We start from the raw sequence: 15,085 nt of genomic DNA on the forward strand, positions 1-15,085 counted from the left end.
TGATATAAAGTAGAGATTTAAAACTAAATAAATTTTATTTATATACATTTACTCGAGACGTTTTTTATAAAATCGTATCCGAGATTTGTAAAAATATGGCCCGTATAGAAATATTATTTCTAACAATAATGATAACCTTAAAATATACTAAACATTATTTTGAAAATAGAATTTATTTGAAACATATGAAATATATATACTTTAACAAAAATATATGTTTATGAAAAATTGCTATTATTTTTTAAAAGTGTTGCACTTTATAAGCAAAAATGTTGCATTTGTTTTTGAAATTTTTTGAAAAATGTTGCATATTATACTTTACTTAAAATTGAATAACAACATGCATTTATATTTAAATAAATAGCATTCATTCTCATTCGTTGCATTCATTCGTACTTAAAATTAAAAGTGTTCATTCTCATTCGTTGCATTCATTCGTACTTAAAATTAAAAATGAATATGAATTATCTCCTCCCACACTTAATTTGGACCATGTCCTCATTGGTGCAAAAAGCGATAAAACATGAAAAATAGTACGAAATAAACCATACGAATTAGAATTGAAAAATATAGTACGATAACATTCAAACATGGTAATAAAAATAAATGTACCAAACATAAATAAAAATATTGTACCAAATTGAACAAGACATAATAATAAAAACGAAAATGAGTTAAAGATGGAAAGGATAAAACCTATCAAGGTGAACTCGGTGGTGATGGCGTAGTCTCAACTCCCTGGCGTCGGAAGAAAGATAGCAACCGGCGACGAGTAGATTTGTGCGCACGTCTCAATGTAGTGATATTGGCATCCATCGTATTTATCCTCGAACTCATTTCGGTATTGTTGGCAACGACTTCATCTAACCGTAAATTCATGTGACGGTTATGCTCGTTCATTTGTGTCAAAACACGTTGCCATCCAACTTGTTCTTCTTCATTCGGTTCCACATTTGCTTGCTCGTTGGCATTAACATCAACATGCTCCTCTTCCTCCTCTTCTTCATCAAATTCCTCTTCATCATCCTCTTCATCATCTTGGGCACCCAAACCTTGAGAACTCGAGGCTTCACTACTCATGGTAGCAAAAACACGTCTTGTACGAGCTTCATAAGAGATAAAGGCAGGTGGTCCCATTTTCTTCAATAAATTGGCCCTTTGAAGTGCCGTGAGGTCCAATGAAGGTAAACCAACATGGGGCATATTTTGATAATCTACTAATTCACCCCGAGCACCCAAAACAATGTCGGTAATTAAATTACCCATAGGCACTTGCTTATTACGGGACTTGGAAGCTCGAACTAAATTAGTAAATATCATCTCAATACTATCAATGGTCAAACCCTTAAAAATACTATCCAACACAAATAAATCACGAACTTGCACTTTTGAACTTTCAACCCGACCAAATAAGGAAAATGATAAAAACTTGTGAAAGAAGATACAATCATCCTTAAGCAATTTACTAGATGTATTCTTTGGATTAAAAACATCTAAATCGGTTAAAGATTGCCAAACCGTGTGTGAATTAAAAGGCTTTGGTTTGGAATAAAAATTCCGAGTAGCAAAGCCAAACCAACGGTTCATGGCCGCATACCCAACGTTATAACGAACTCCATCATTCCGAAAAGAGATAACTCCTTTCTTCTTGTCATAGGTTAGAGTAACCAAAAACTCAATAATATGCGATTTAAGACTAGGAAAACGCATACTAGAAAATCGTTTCCAACCAAGAACGGAAAGAAATTCATCAATACACTCGGTAAAAGAAAGTGTGTTTACCATGTCGGTGTCAAGAAAAAGCATGTCGGCGAACTCTATTTGGCTATTAGAAAATCGGCGATATTTGCGTCCTTCGGCTTCCGTCGCAATATCGAACGGTGCTCCATATTGAACCCGTAATCGATTGACTTCGGTGGCCTTAGTTTTGTTAGCAACGGTCTTTTGTTTAGGCATTTTGTTTGTGAATTTTGGTGAATGAAAAGAAGAAAATATGAAAGGATGAAAAGAAGAGTAAAAGATAATGGTGGTGGTTTAGGGAAGAAGAAGATGAATAGGGTAAAGATTTATGGGGAAGATGAGTGAATCTTGGTATTGGGAAGAGAAAAGATGATTGATTTGTGTAAAAAGAGGTGATTTAAATAGGTGTAAGTAATAGGTATTGATTAGGATAGATGAATAGGTAAGTATTTAGAGTAGGAATAGGAAATGAGGTAAAATTTCGCCCAAATCCCGTGACTGGAAGTCGCAAGTCGCGACTGAGATTTTCAAAATCTCAGTCGCGACAGCAAGTACGTAGGGAGTCTAAAATTTTGCTGAAAGTGGTCCTCTTGCTGTCTCAACTGAGAATTCGGAATCTCAACTGATTTTAACACTTCTAACCCAATTCCTCTTATAATTAAGTGACATTAATGTGAATATTAATCCCTGTAACTGAGATAAACAAAACTGAAACATTAAATTAAAGAAAAACCAAGGGTTGTTCCTTAAATAAAAGAAATAAACTAAGGAATTAATGCACTTTTATTTATTATAATCTAAAATATAACAATACCTTAATATATATTACATAAAAAAAATATCTTACTCCTAAAAACACAAAATATAAACACTCATATATAATAAAACAAAACAGAAACTCATATTATATCCCTAAGTAGATGACAGATGACGTGCATTGGCCCTATTAATCTTCGTTGGAATGAAGACTTGCCTCTCTGGTGCAGAAAGGAATGTTGGACCAGAACGAAAAACTCGTTTGACAAGCCCCTCGTTCTCCAAGAACTCGTAGTCTAGAATAGGAAACGGTTCTGTATCAGTCCAAGGGACAGAAATGGTTCCCTTGGCTCCTAATATGATTCCACAAATGATGTTGGCGAACCCAATCTTCCGGTTCTTCGAACGGGAAGCAGCAACTAACCCCTCCATTAGAATCTTCGAGGAGTTCACTGAGTTGCCTTGGAAAATGTCGCCCAACACATAAAGATCAGTATCTTTCACAACATTGCTACTGACTCGACCAAAAAGGCTGTGACAGAGGAATTTATGTAGATACAGCATGGAATTAGAATTGATGGATTTGTTGAAGGCAATACGTGGATTGAATCGCCAAAATCCTGTTAACATCCTCCATATATCTCTAGAAGTCATATCCCTTCCAGGATGGGGTTGAGTTGTGTCTCGGGGTGGAAAGCCAAACCAATTATGTAGTTCTGGATATCCAAAAGTGAAGACCTTCCCCTCACAACGAAAACTGAGACGAACACGTCTCTTATTGACGAATCGAACAGTGGATAAAAATTCCAGAACCCAATTTCCAATTATAGGAAATTTCATAGAAGCAAATTTGGTCCAACCCAAATTAGTAAGATAGCGATCAATGTCTTCGCTTATCCCGAGTTCCTCGTTCAGAAACTCGTCCATATACATCATGCCAAAGAATTGAGCATATCTGAATTGCAGAAAGCGTTTCCCTTCGTCATGGTTATAAATAGGAAACCATGCACCATAACGATCGGAGATATCAACTTTCCTGCTTTGAGCAGAAGTGTGTTTTTGAACGTTTTTCAAAGACTTAGTTATGTCTGTGAGAGAGAAGAAAATGAAGTCTGTAGGATTTGAGAATTTGAGAAAGAATTTCAGAAAGATAAAATGAAATGGGAGAAGTCTGATCCTACAGGAATATATAAGACCTATAAGTGAAAGGTTGTGTCTGTTAAAAAGAAAAAGGTGCCAAAGTGATACCTTTTTGATTCAACTGACAGAAATTTTAAAGAAAGAAGACTGTAATCCCTTATAGTTATTTCAATTGCAAAAAGACAGAAAATCTCAACTAAGATTTTCGGAATCTCAACTGAGATTTCCAAATCCTGAAACATGGAAAATCTCAACTGAGATTTCTTCATATTTAATTTCTCAATAACACTTAACACTTAATGAAATCATTTTCAAAACATGACTAAATTAAAATGTTAATGTGGACAAAACTTATATGTACACAAAAGTAAAAAAATCAAAAAAAAAAAAAAAATCAAAGTAAATAAAAATAAAAAATAAAAATAAAAATAAATAAATTAAAAAAAACAAAAAAAAAAAGAAAAAAGAATAAAAATTATGAATATAAAATAAGAAAAACTATAAATTAAAAACATGAAAACTAAATGAATTAATTTTCATAGAATTTATCCACGGATTCAATTGCTTGAATTGGAGCTCCGTCGAAATAAATCTTGCAACGGTTACCATTAACCTTAAATCGATCGCCATTGGATTTTTCTAGCTCCAAAGTTCCGTAATCAAATGTTTTAACAACAAAAAATGGTCCAGTCCATCTAGAATTTAGCTTACCTGGAAATAACTTTAATCTCGAATTAAAAAGTAAGACTTTATCCCCAACATTAAAGTTTTTAATTTTGATTTTGGTATCATGCCACTTTTTAACTTTTTCCTTATAAATTCTTGCATTTTCGTAGGACAAATAGCGTAATTCATCCAACTTGTTTAAGTCGAACAAACGCTTTTTCCCTGCGCTTTGCAAATCATAATTAAGGGTTCTTATAGCCCAATATGCTTTATGTTCTAATTCAACCGGCAAATGACAAGCTTTACCATAGACTAATCTATAAGGTGTCATTCCGATAGGTGTTTTAAATGCAGTATGGTATGCCCATAATGCATCGTTAAGTTTATGTGCCCAGTCTCTTCTAGAAGACGAAACTGTTTTCTCAAGTATCCATTTGAGTTCTCTATTTGAAATTTCTGCTTGACCATTCGTTTGAGGATGGTATGGCGTAGAGATACGGTGGTGTACTCCGTATTTTTTCATAAGTGACTCAAAACTTCTATTTACGAAATGAGTACCACCGTCGCTTACTATAACTCTAGGAACTCCAAATCGACAGAATATTGAATTTAAAAACTTAACAACTACTTTAGAATCATTTGCCGGGGTTGCAATTGCTTCAACCCACTTTGAAACATAATCTACGGCTACTAATATGTAATTTTTGCCAAAAGAAGTAGGAAAAGGACCCATGAAATCGATCCCCCATATGTCGAAGATTTCAACTTCCAATATGTTCGTAAGAGGCATCTCATCTTTCCTTCCTATATTCCATGTTCTTTGACATTTATCACAGCGGATAATAAATGAACGGACATCTTTAAACAGAGTAGGCCAAAAGAATCCGCATTCAAGTATTCTAGCTGCTGTTTTGCTTACGCTATTATGACCTCCGTAAGCGCTAGCATGACATTCCAACATTATGGAGTCATATTCAAACTCACTAACACATCTCCTAAGTATTCCATCGCCGCATGTTTTGAACAGAAATGGATCTTCCCAAAAATATTTCTTAACTTCTGAAAAGAATTTCTTCTTTTGTTGAGAATTCAATCCATCTGGCACAACATGTGCAGCTAAGTAATTGGCTATATCCGCATACCATGTAGCTATGACACTTTGTACTTGCATGAGATGTTCATCGGGGAAATCATCTCGAATGCCTGATGTTTCACCGATGGGACCGTTTTCATCCTCAAGTCTTGATAGATGATCGGCGACCAGGTTTTCAACTCCCTTTTTGTCTTTAATCTCAATGTCAAATTCTTGCAATAATAAAACCCATCTAATAAGACGCGGTTTTGCATCTTTCTTAGCAAATAAATATCGTAAAGCTGCATGATCTGTATAGATGATGACTTTAGATCCTAACAAATAAGATCTGAACTTATCACATGCAAAAACTACTGCTAACATTTCCTTTTCAGTTGTGGTGTAATTCAACTGTGCACCGGACAATGTGTGACTCGCATAATATATAACATGAAGTTTCTTATCCTTCCTTTGACCTAATACACATCCTACAGCTAAGTCACTTGCATCACACATAATTTCGAAAGGTAGATTCCAATCGGGTTTCGATATTATAGGTGTACTGACTAAAGCTGTTTTCAGAGTATTGAAAGCTTGTAAACAATCCTTATTAAAATCAAAAGTGGAATCCTTCATAAGCAAATTAGTAAGTGGTTTGGAGATTACAGAAAAGTTCTTTATAAACCTTCTGTAAAAACCTGCATGACCTAAAAATGATCTAACTCCCTTAACAGTGGTTGGTGGGGGTAATTTTTCTATAACTGAAGTCTTTGCTCTGTCCACTTCTAAACCTTTTTCAGATATCTTATGACCTAAAACAATTCCTTCGTCTACCATGAAATGACATTTTTCCCAATTTAATACTAAATTCGTTTCCTCACATCTAGACAATACTTTATCTAAGTTCTCTAAACATGCATCGAAAGAATCTCCATAAACTGAAAAATCATCCATGAAAACTTCCATTATATCTTCAATGAAGTCATTAAATATTGTTGTCATACATCGTTGAAATGTTGTTGGTGCATTACATAGACCAAAAGGCATTCTCCTATATGCAAATGTTCCGTAAGGACACGTGAAGGTTGTTTTATCTTGGTCATCCGGGTAAATGTAAATTTGAAAGAATCCGGAATAACCGTCTAGGAAACAGTAAAATGCATGACCGACTATCCTTTCGATCATTTGATCAATGAAAGGTAGAGGAAAATGATCTTTCCTAGTTGCTTTATTTAGGTTCCTATAGTCTATACAAACCCTCCAACCGGTGGTGGTTCGTGTAGGTATCAGTTCACCTTCATCATTTCTTACAACAGTTATGCCTCTCTTTTTAGGTACACAATGGATTGGACTAACCCATTCACTATCCGAGATCGGATAAATGATTTCATTGTCTAAAAGTTTAGTAATCTCATTTTTGACTACTTCTTTCATGTTCGGATTTAAGCGTTTTTGCCTATCCACTTTAGGTGGCTTATCCTCTTCTAAGTGAATTCTATGCATTACGATACTAGGATTAATTCCTTTTAGGTCTGAAATTTGCCATCCCATACTTCCTATCCTATTTCTAACAACATCTTTCAATTTTTCTTCTTGATCGTTTGTTAATTTGTTAGAAATAATTATAGGTAGAGAATCGCCTTCTCCTAAGAAAGCGTACCTCAAATGACTGGGTAACTCTTTAAGTTCTAATTTAGGGGGTGTTACAATTGAAGGCGGAACTGGTCCATCTTCTCGAATCAAAGGCTCTGGGTCCTTATCTTCTAATTCCTCACCTATTATAGGTTCAATTATTTCTTCACTCTGAATTACGTCATTGACACATTCCTCGACTAAATCAAGTTTCATACAAGCGAATTCCTCCATAGGGTATTTCATCGCTTTGTTCATATTAAACTCGATCTTATCTTCTCCTATCCTTAAAACTACCTTCCCTTCCGACACATCTACTAGAGCGCGTCCCGTGTTCATAAACGGTCTACCGAAAATTAAAGGGCAATTTACATCATATGCAAAGTCCAATATAACAAAATCGGTAGGAAAAATAAATTTATCGACTTTGACTAAAACATCTTCAATTATACCATATGGCCTCTTAGTGGTTTGATCCGCTAATTGCAAAACCATATTGGTACGTTTGATACTTGCTCCTAAATCACAAAGACAACTTGGGAATTCAATATCTCCCAACTTACACAGAATAGTAAAACATCCGGGATCTTTGAGTTTAGTGGGCAAATTACTTGACACGATTGAACTACGGTCTTCAGTTAACGAAATGGATGAAATTCCTTCCCAACTGATTTTCTTTGAAATTAAATCTGTTAAAAACTTACCATAGTTAGGAATTTGTGTGATTGCATCCATGAACGTTAAATTGATGTGCAAATTTTTAAGTTTATCCAAAAACGTTAAAAGTTGTTTGTCATAGTCCTTATTTCGAACTTTGTGCGGAAAAGGTGGCTTGGGTACAAAAGTCTTGGTACTTGTGTCCAATGGTGAACTATTTGTGTTTAAGATATCTTCTTTGGACTTTGGTAAATCAGTTCCTGATAATGTTGCATCTTTGGGCATTTTTGGCCCTTGATAATTTTTTCCTGAACGAAGAGTGATAGCTTTCACCTGCTCTTTCGGATTTTCTTCCGTATGGCTGGGAAGACTTCCCTCTTTTCGGGATGGAATTGATTTAGCAAGTTGACCAATTTGAACCTCCAAATTATGGATGCTAGATGAGTGGTTTTTAATAAGCTGATCGAATTTATTTTCGATCCGTTTAAAACCATCGTCGTGATTACTTATTTTTCCATTGATAGCATCTATAAACTTGTCGATTTTAGAAAATAAAGTGCTAATCGTATCTCTTGACTGATTTTGATAATTAGTGGTACGATTTTGATTAGCACTTGCATTATTCTTATTGTTATCTTTCCAGTTAAAGTTAGGGTGATTCCTCTATCCAGAATTATAAGTATTAGAATAAGGATTATTAGTTTGGTTTTTCCCTTGGACAAAATTTACCTGTTCGATCTCACTCATATTTTCGTAATCCAATCCGATTTTGGATTGGATTACCATTGGTATCGCGTGGTGCCATAAATTTATCAATTTTGTGCGCTAAAGCAGAAAATTGGGCTTGTAGCATCGTGACTGGATCAAGTTCAACTATACCTTTAACTGATGGTGTGGTTGAGGATGATGGTTTTGCCCCCGGCATATGTCCACGTTCTGCGGGCCACATACTGCTGTTGATTGCCATTTCCTCCAAAAGTTCTCTCGTTTGGGCTGATGTTTTCTTCATAAATAGCCCTCCCGACATAGCATCTAATGAACCCCTAGTTGTAGGATTTAGTCCATTTTAAAATGTTTGCATTAAAAGTTCAGCGGGTAATTGGTGGTGTGGGCATAAACGTTGAAGTTCTTTAAAACGTTCCCAAGTTTCATAAAGAGTCTCATTATCATTTTGAGAAAAAGATGTTAACTCTTTTATGACTCTTGCGGTTTTTGCTAAAGGAAAATATTTTGATAAAAATGCTTGGGCTAATTGTTCCCAAGTGGCAAAAGTTGCGGCTGGCATAGAAGTTAACTATTCTTTGGCTCTATCCTTCAAAGTGAAAGGAAAGAGGCGAAGTTTGATTGCTTCTGCAGTCACATCTGAGATTTTAAAAGTGTCACAAATTTCAAGGAAATTTGTTAAATGGGTGTTAGGATTTTCGTTAGGTAACCCGTAAAATGTTACATTATTTTGCAACATATTAAGCAAAGCTGGCTTAATTTCAAATTGGTTTGCGGTGATTTTGGGTCTAACGATACTATTGGTCACACCGGCCACACATGGCCTAGCGTAATCCATAAGTGTTGGTGGGTCTGCCATTTTTTCTGGCTCAGTAAATGTTTTTACTGGAGTCTTATTTTTGTTTTTCTTGTTTTTACTGGGTCTATAGGGTCTGGTACAATGCTTGAACTTCGAGAACTGCGCATGAACCTGAAATCTTGCACGAACCGAAACTACCTACAAAACAGAATTTGAAAAATAAATAAATTAGTAAATGAAAATTATTAAATTATAAAAGTTAAAATAAGTATGTTTAAACCTAGATTCGAAATAAAACACAAAAAATTTAAAATTTTGGCGTTCCCCGGCAACGGCGCCAAAAACTTGTTGAGCAATTTCCGCAAGTGCACGGTATACGCTTGTAGTAATAAAAGATATCGAACCCACAGGGAACGCTTTTTAACTAAAACTTTATTTTAATTTAGTTTTAATCACGTGTTTAGGTTTAATAAAAGAAATACGTTTAATTGATGGAATTTGGTTTGGGTAAATTAGGATTAGACAGAAATATTATATTGAGTTTAGAGAACAGTTCCGTCTTGAGATTTTGATTACAAGACAGATACTTCCGTAATTGGAATAAATAGAAGGTATAAAACTTATTTTCATAAAGCAAAGAAAACAACTTTAACTTTGGAAAGATTATGGACATGTAACAATATAGGGATTTATTCAATTAAATGGATTTGAACCGTAGAAATCTCTCTGGATCGGAGCAGATTGCTACCTTAATCAAACTAGTATTTTATGTCTGATAAGCCGCGATCAGCGATCATATCATCCATAAAAACTAAATCTGTCAAGTGTTCAACAAAGTTCTTATATGAATAAGATGGAATAGAACGTTTTAATAAAAACACCAATTTATCATTTTGAAAATTATTTTGTCAGAACAATATCAAAATAACAACAGAAAGAATGTATTGAATAAATAAGTATATCATTAATGAAATGTGAATCTTCACAAGTTAACAGAGAAGTAGAAACTTGGAGAGCATTGTAACGAAAACTTTGAGATCCGGGTTGTCAATCTTTCCCTCAAACTCCGTAGGCGCGTCAAACCTCATTCGCTTCAGCCGTCAATTCTTCTCGCTGGATCTTCGGAATAGAGACTGGTCAGTCCACTACCAGAATGAAAACTCATCTCTGATCAACCTTTGAAACTAAACTAATACTACTGTGTTTATAACTAATCTAATAACAACTTGTGTATAGCAAGTTTGTTTACACAGAAATGAAATCTAACTTTCTGATTCTTTTCTGAATCAGAAACTCAACATAATAACTTTCTTCTCTAATTTCTCTAACTTTTCCAACCTCTCAATTTCTGAAACGGATCACTTATTTATAGTTGTTGAAGGGTTGTAAATGATGGGTCGTGTCCGTTGGTGAAGGGTCGCTTTTATCCAAACAAACAGACGCGTTGTTCGGATTAAAACATGTGAATTATGTGCAGAATACTTCGCTGTAGCGACTGAGATATGTCATGCTTGAATAAAAATTGTCATATTACGTGTCAACACTACATAAATTTAATCTTTTATGATGCACACAAATTGTCATGCTTGAATAAAAAATTTTTTTGCCATGTCATCAACTTAATGAGATATGTAAAAAATTTCCTCCAATTTTTACTGCATTACTAATTTTTTTTACTAACATCTAAAATCGCACGTACTATTTTAGCATAAAAAAGTACTACAGTTATGTCCATCTATAAGTGCTTTTCCAATAGAAAAAAATGGTCTACCAAGCAATATAGGTACATGGAAATCTTCTTCAATATCCATGGTAATGAAGTCGACCAGAAATATGAATTTATCCACTTTGACGAGAATGTCTTCCACTATGACTCTATGGTGCCCAATTGATCTGTTGCCTAACTGCAGGGACACTCTAATGGGAGCTGGCTCCCTTAGGCCTAGCTTTTTTATAAACGTTATATGGCATAATATTTATGTTGGATCCAAGGAAGCACATTGCATTATATTTAAATTACCAATGGTATATAGGATAAAAAAACTCCCTGGATCTTTCAGCTTAGTCGGTAATGAAGGCTTTCTCTAGAGAATGGATGAGCAATCTATCTTCAGCTGCAAAGTTGTAATTCTTTCCAGCTTATGCTTGTTCTGAAGCAACTCCTTAAGGAACTTCACATACCTAGGCATCACTGGGAGTGCTTATGTGAAAGGTATATTGATCTCTAACTTCCTGAGGCTGTTCAAGAATTTGTGGTAGTGTACATCCATCTCTTTCCCTTTCAGTCTGGTTGGGTATGGTGGCACAAGTTTATATATTGGCAAACGGGTAACATGTGTTTGAATACTTCTAGTTGAGAGTTATTCAACCTGTGGTTTAGGATGTGACATTTGTTTCTGCACAATAGGTGGTAAAACTGAGGATGATGTAGGCACATGTGTTAGTGTACTCTTTATAGAGTAGTGGTTTCTTTTTCTTCCTTGTGTGGGCTTGTTTTTGGTACATTGGATGACTCTCCCTTTTCACTCATTATGTACCGAATTGATATAGTCTTGCCATTCCTTAAGAGTTAGCTTCAAAGTGATATCTAAGATCCTGGCTGATCGTCTTGCGGTGATTGCTAGTTCAATCACCTCCTAGAATCAATTCGGTTTCATAAAGGGCAGGAACATACACCAGTGCATTGCTTTGGCCTCCGAAGGGATAAAAAGTTTGCAGAAAGGATGCTTCGGGGGGAATATGAGCATCAAAATAGACATTGCAAAGGCCTTTGACACTCTTGATTGGAATTTTATCCTTGCTGTTCTGGAAGCTTTTGGCTTCTCTCTACAATTCCGTGACTGGATTCTGAACATTTTATCTTCGGCTCGCATCTCCATCATGACAGCTACTGACACCAAGGGGTATTTTGCTTGCTCTAGAGGAGTGAGGCAAGGGGACCCATTATCCCCCATCCTCTTCAGCCTTGCGGAAGATTTTTTGAGCCGGCTACTGATCCAATTTTGCAATAGCAGAAAGCTGATCCCCTCGGGTTACTCTAGGACTTGTAACATACCGACCCACTTAATGTATGCGGATGATATTCTGCTGTTCTGTAAAGCTTCAATTGGCAATGTGTAGGCTCTGGTTTCAGTCTTTGATCTATATGGGAAGGTTTCGGGTCAGATGGTGAGCTGGGACAAGTCGGAGATGTTTTTTGGCAAGAACATCACATACCGCCGGCAGCAGACACAATCTGAATTAATTGGCATCAAAATTGGTAAGCTCCCTTTTCAGTACCTCGGAGCGCCCCTTTTTGTTGGAGCACCCAGGGCTCACTTCCTCTCTTCAGTGGCCGACAAGATTGCAGGAAAATTCTCCAAATGGAAGGGTAGCGCGCTGTCTATGACGGGGAGATTAACTTTGATAAAGTCCGTGGTTACCAGTTCCCTAACTCACACTTTCATGCTTTACAAATGGCCGGCGAGCTTAATCAACCGTTGAACTCGCTACATTAGAAACTTCCTGTGGTCGGGCTCAATCACCGGGAGGAAGCTTGTAATCCCGTCTTGGACTATCTGCACAAAAGCCCTCAAGGAAGGAGGTCTCGGCATCAAAAACCTAGATACTTGGAACTCCGCGCTGACCGAGAAGCTGGCCTGGGGGATCCTTGCGGATAGCAATTTCTGTTACCATATCCTAAGGTCTCGTTTCTTGAGCTTGGCTGGTTCACCAAGAGTAATTCCTGCATTCTCCTCAATTTGGTGTTCGATCAAACAGGTCTACATAAAGCTAAGAGACAATTGCAAATGGCTTCTTGGCAAAAATACCAAGCTATCTTTCTAGAACTCGGAGTGGATCATCCCCACTATCGCATACCAAATGGGGCTAAGCAGGGCAGAGAGAGCAAAGCATCGTGATAGCACCAGGGATTTCAGGTATCATGACCAATGGCGGAATCTGCCGGAATTAATCGCACCTGTTGCCGATGAAATCAAAAAAATTAAGAGTTCTGGTGAAGAGCTAGATATTTGCTGCTGGCGGCCTCCATCAGATGGGATATTTACAGTCGCATTATTCTACAAATGGCTGAAGGGCAGGCCCACGGTTAACCCGGTTCAGCATGGTTGGCAATCTTGCATCCCGCCTTCGCATTCGATGATTTTTTGGCGGACCTATGTTGGCTGGATCCCAATGCACGACTCGCTCAAGGCTAGAGGGATGATCGTGGTCTCCCGCTGCTACCTCTGTAATATGAAAGAAGAGACACTTGAACACTTAATAGTGGAATCCGTGAACTTGTGAATCAAGCCGTAAGTATGAACCTATTTGGAAGAAATTTAAACAAGAGCAGCGGAATCCGTGAACTTATGAATCAAGCCGTAAGTATGAAGTTTAGCAATCAGATTCGTAACTTATGGCTTAGTGCAGTGATACACGTAGTCTGGATGACTTGGAAAGCGCGGAACGCTTATCTATTTGATGACGTGACACCCAACATTCACGTTTCAATGAGAATGCTCTGGATTCAGATACGGTAGTCGGACAGCTTAGGGAAAGGCACGGTTTGGAATTCTCTGGTTGAACGAAAAAATCCTATCATCTCTGGCGCTAAGCTCGCATCTTCAGAAAGCTCCATGAATCATCCCGGTTAGGTGGCAAGCCCCGCCTTGCGGTTGGACAAAGGCCAACACGGATGCATCAGTCGCTTCACTTTCTGCGGGCTGCGGAGGGATTTTTAGGAACAGTTTGGGATGAATCCAGGGGGCTTTTGCGTTCCCAACAGTTCATGCTTTACCCCACATCGCGGAACTCTAGGCAGCATTTGCAGCAGTCTCCCATGCCTTCGAATGGGGGTGGCATCGTCTTTGGTTAGAAAGTGACTCCGCCTATGTGGTTGCGGTACTACGATCCCGTACCAGAAGGGTTCCGTGGCACCTTATCCCAGAATGGTCGAAACTTCAGCTTCATCTGCAAACAATGAATTTCACAGTCTCTCATGTATATCGGGAAGGCAACCAAGTGGCGGACTGTCTGGCAAACTTTGGCAGAAGTGCGACAAAGGAATGGTGGTGGGATGATACACCAGATTTCTATCTACTCCACCTCCGAGATAACATCTGGGGCAGGGCCACATTCCGGCCGACGTAGTTTTTCTCTTGTATCCCTATGATTCATTGACATTGTTTTGATTCTTTCATTTTTTCTAATAAATGGGTCGGAGCACTCGCTCCTTCCTCGCTTCTAATAAAAAAACATTATCTTTTACACAGTACTAAATTAAATATGTTTAAATATATACCCTCTATCATCTTCTTCATGTTTTATTTCAAGTACATTATCGATTTTATTGTACTTAATTCCAATGACATCACCACCAGGAGAAGCAAAAGTGACTTCAACAAGTCCATTATCAATCACAACCTAATACAAAACATCAAAAAATATTTAAGAAAGTAACCAGAAAAGATATTTAAGATAAAAAAATATTACTTCTTACATTAAATTATATCTGTCATTTTTTTTGTTTCAATACAGAAAAGTATAAAAATAACACCCTTGTAATTTCAATGAGTAGATGTATGTCATATTTTTTTACAAAATCAGAAACCAAGATAAGAAGAGATATAAGACAAGTAATGATTACTCGTTGATCCTTTAGTACATGAACTTGAACCCCGATAGGAGAACTACTATTGGTCGTCCTTGAAACATTACAAAAAATTTCCAAAAACATGATATTAAATATTTCATTAGTTAAGTAAAATTTAGGATAGGTGGATTTATAAAGTGTAATATCAACAAAAAGGAGGCGAAACAGAAAATGTTCAAACGGGTAGAGATAATAATAAGAATTATTTTTGGGCTTTAACTATCAACTTAAATTTTTAATTCAATAATTGGTTCTTTGACACAAACAA

At 36.6% G+C, this 15,085-nt stretch overlaps 1 non-coding gene across 1 annotated transcript; it reads left to right on the plus strand.

Annotated features, from left to right (window-relative positions):
• The first annotated feature begins 8,760 nt into the window (after positions 1 to 8,760).
• LOC136216042 (small nucleolar RNA R71) lies at positions 8,761 to 8,867 on the plus strand. The gene has a single exon (XR_010683038.1). It is a non-coding gene; the product is annotated as a small nucleolar RNA R71 (small nucleolar RNA).
• Positions 8,868 to 15,085: the final 6,218 nt, after the last annotated feature.

The sequence above is a fragment of the Euphorbia lathyris genome, chromosome 1, assembly GCF_963576675.1.
Source record: "Euphorbia lathyris chromosome 1, ddEupLath1.1, whole genome shotgun sequence".
Lineage (NCBI taxonomy): Eukaryota > Viridiplantae > Streptophyta > Magnoliopsida > Malpighiales > Euphorbiaceae > Euphorbia > Euphorbia lathyris.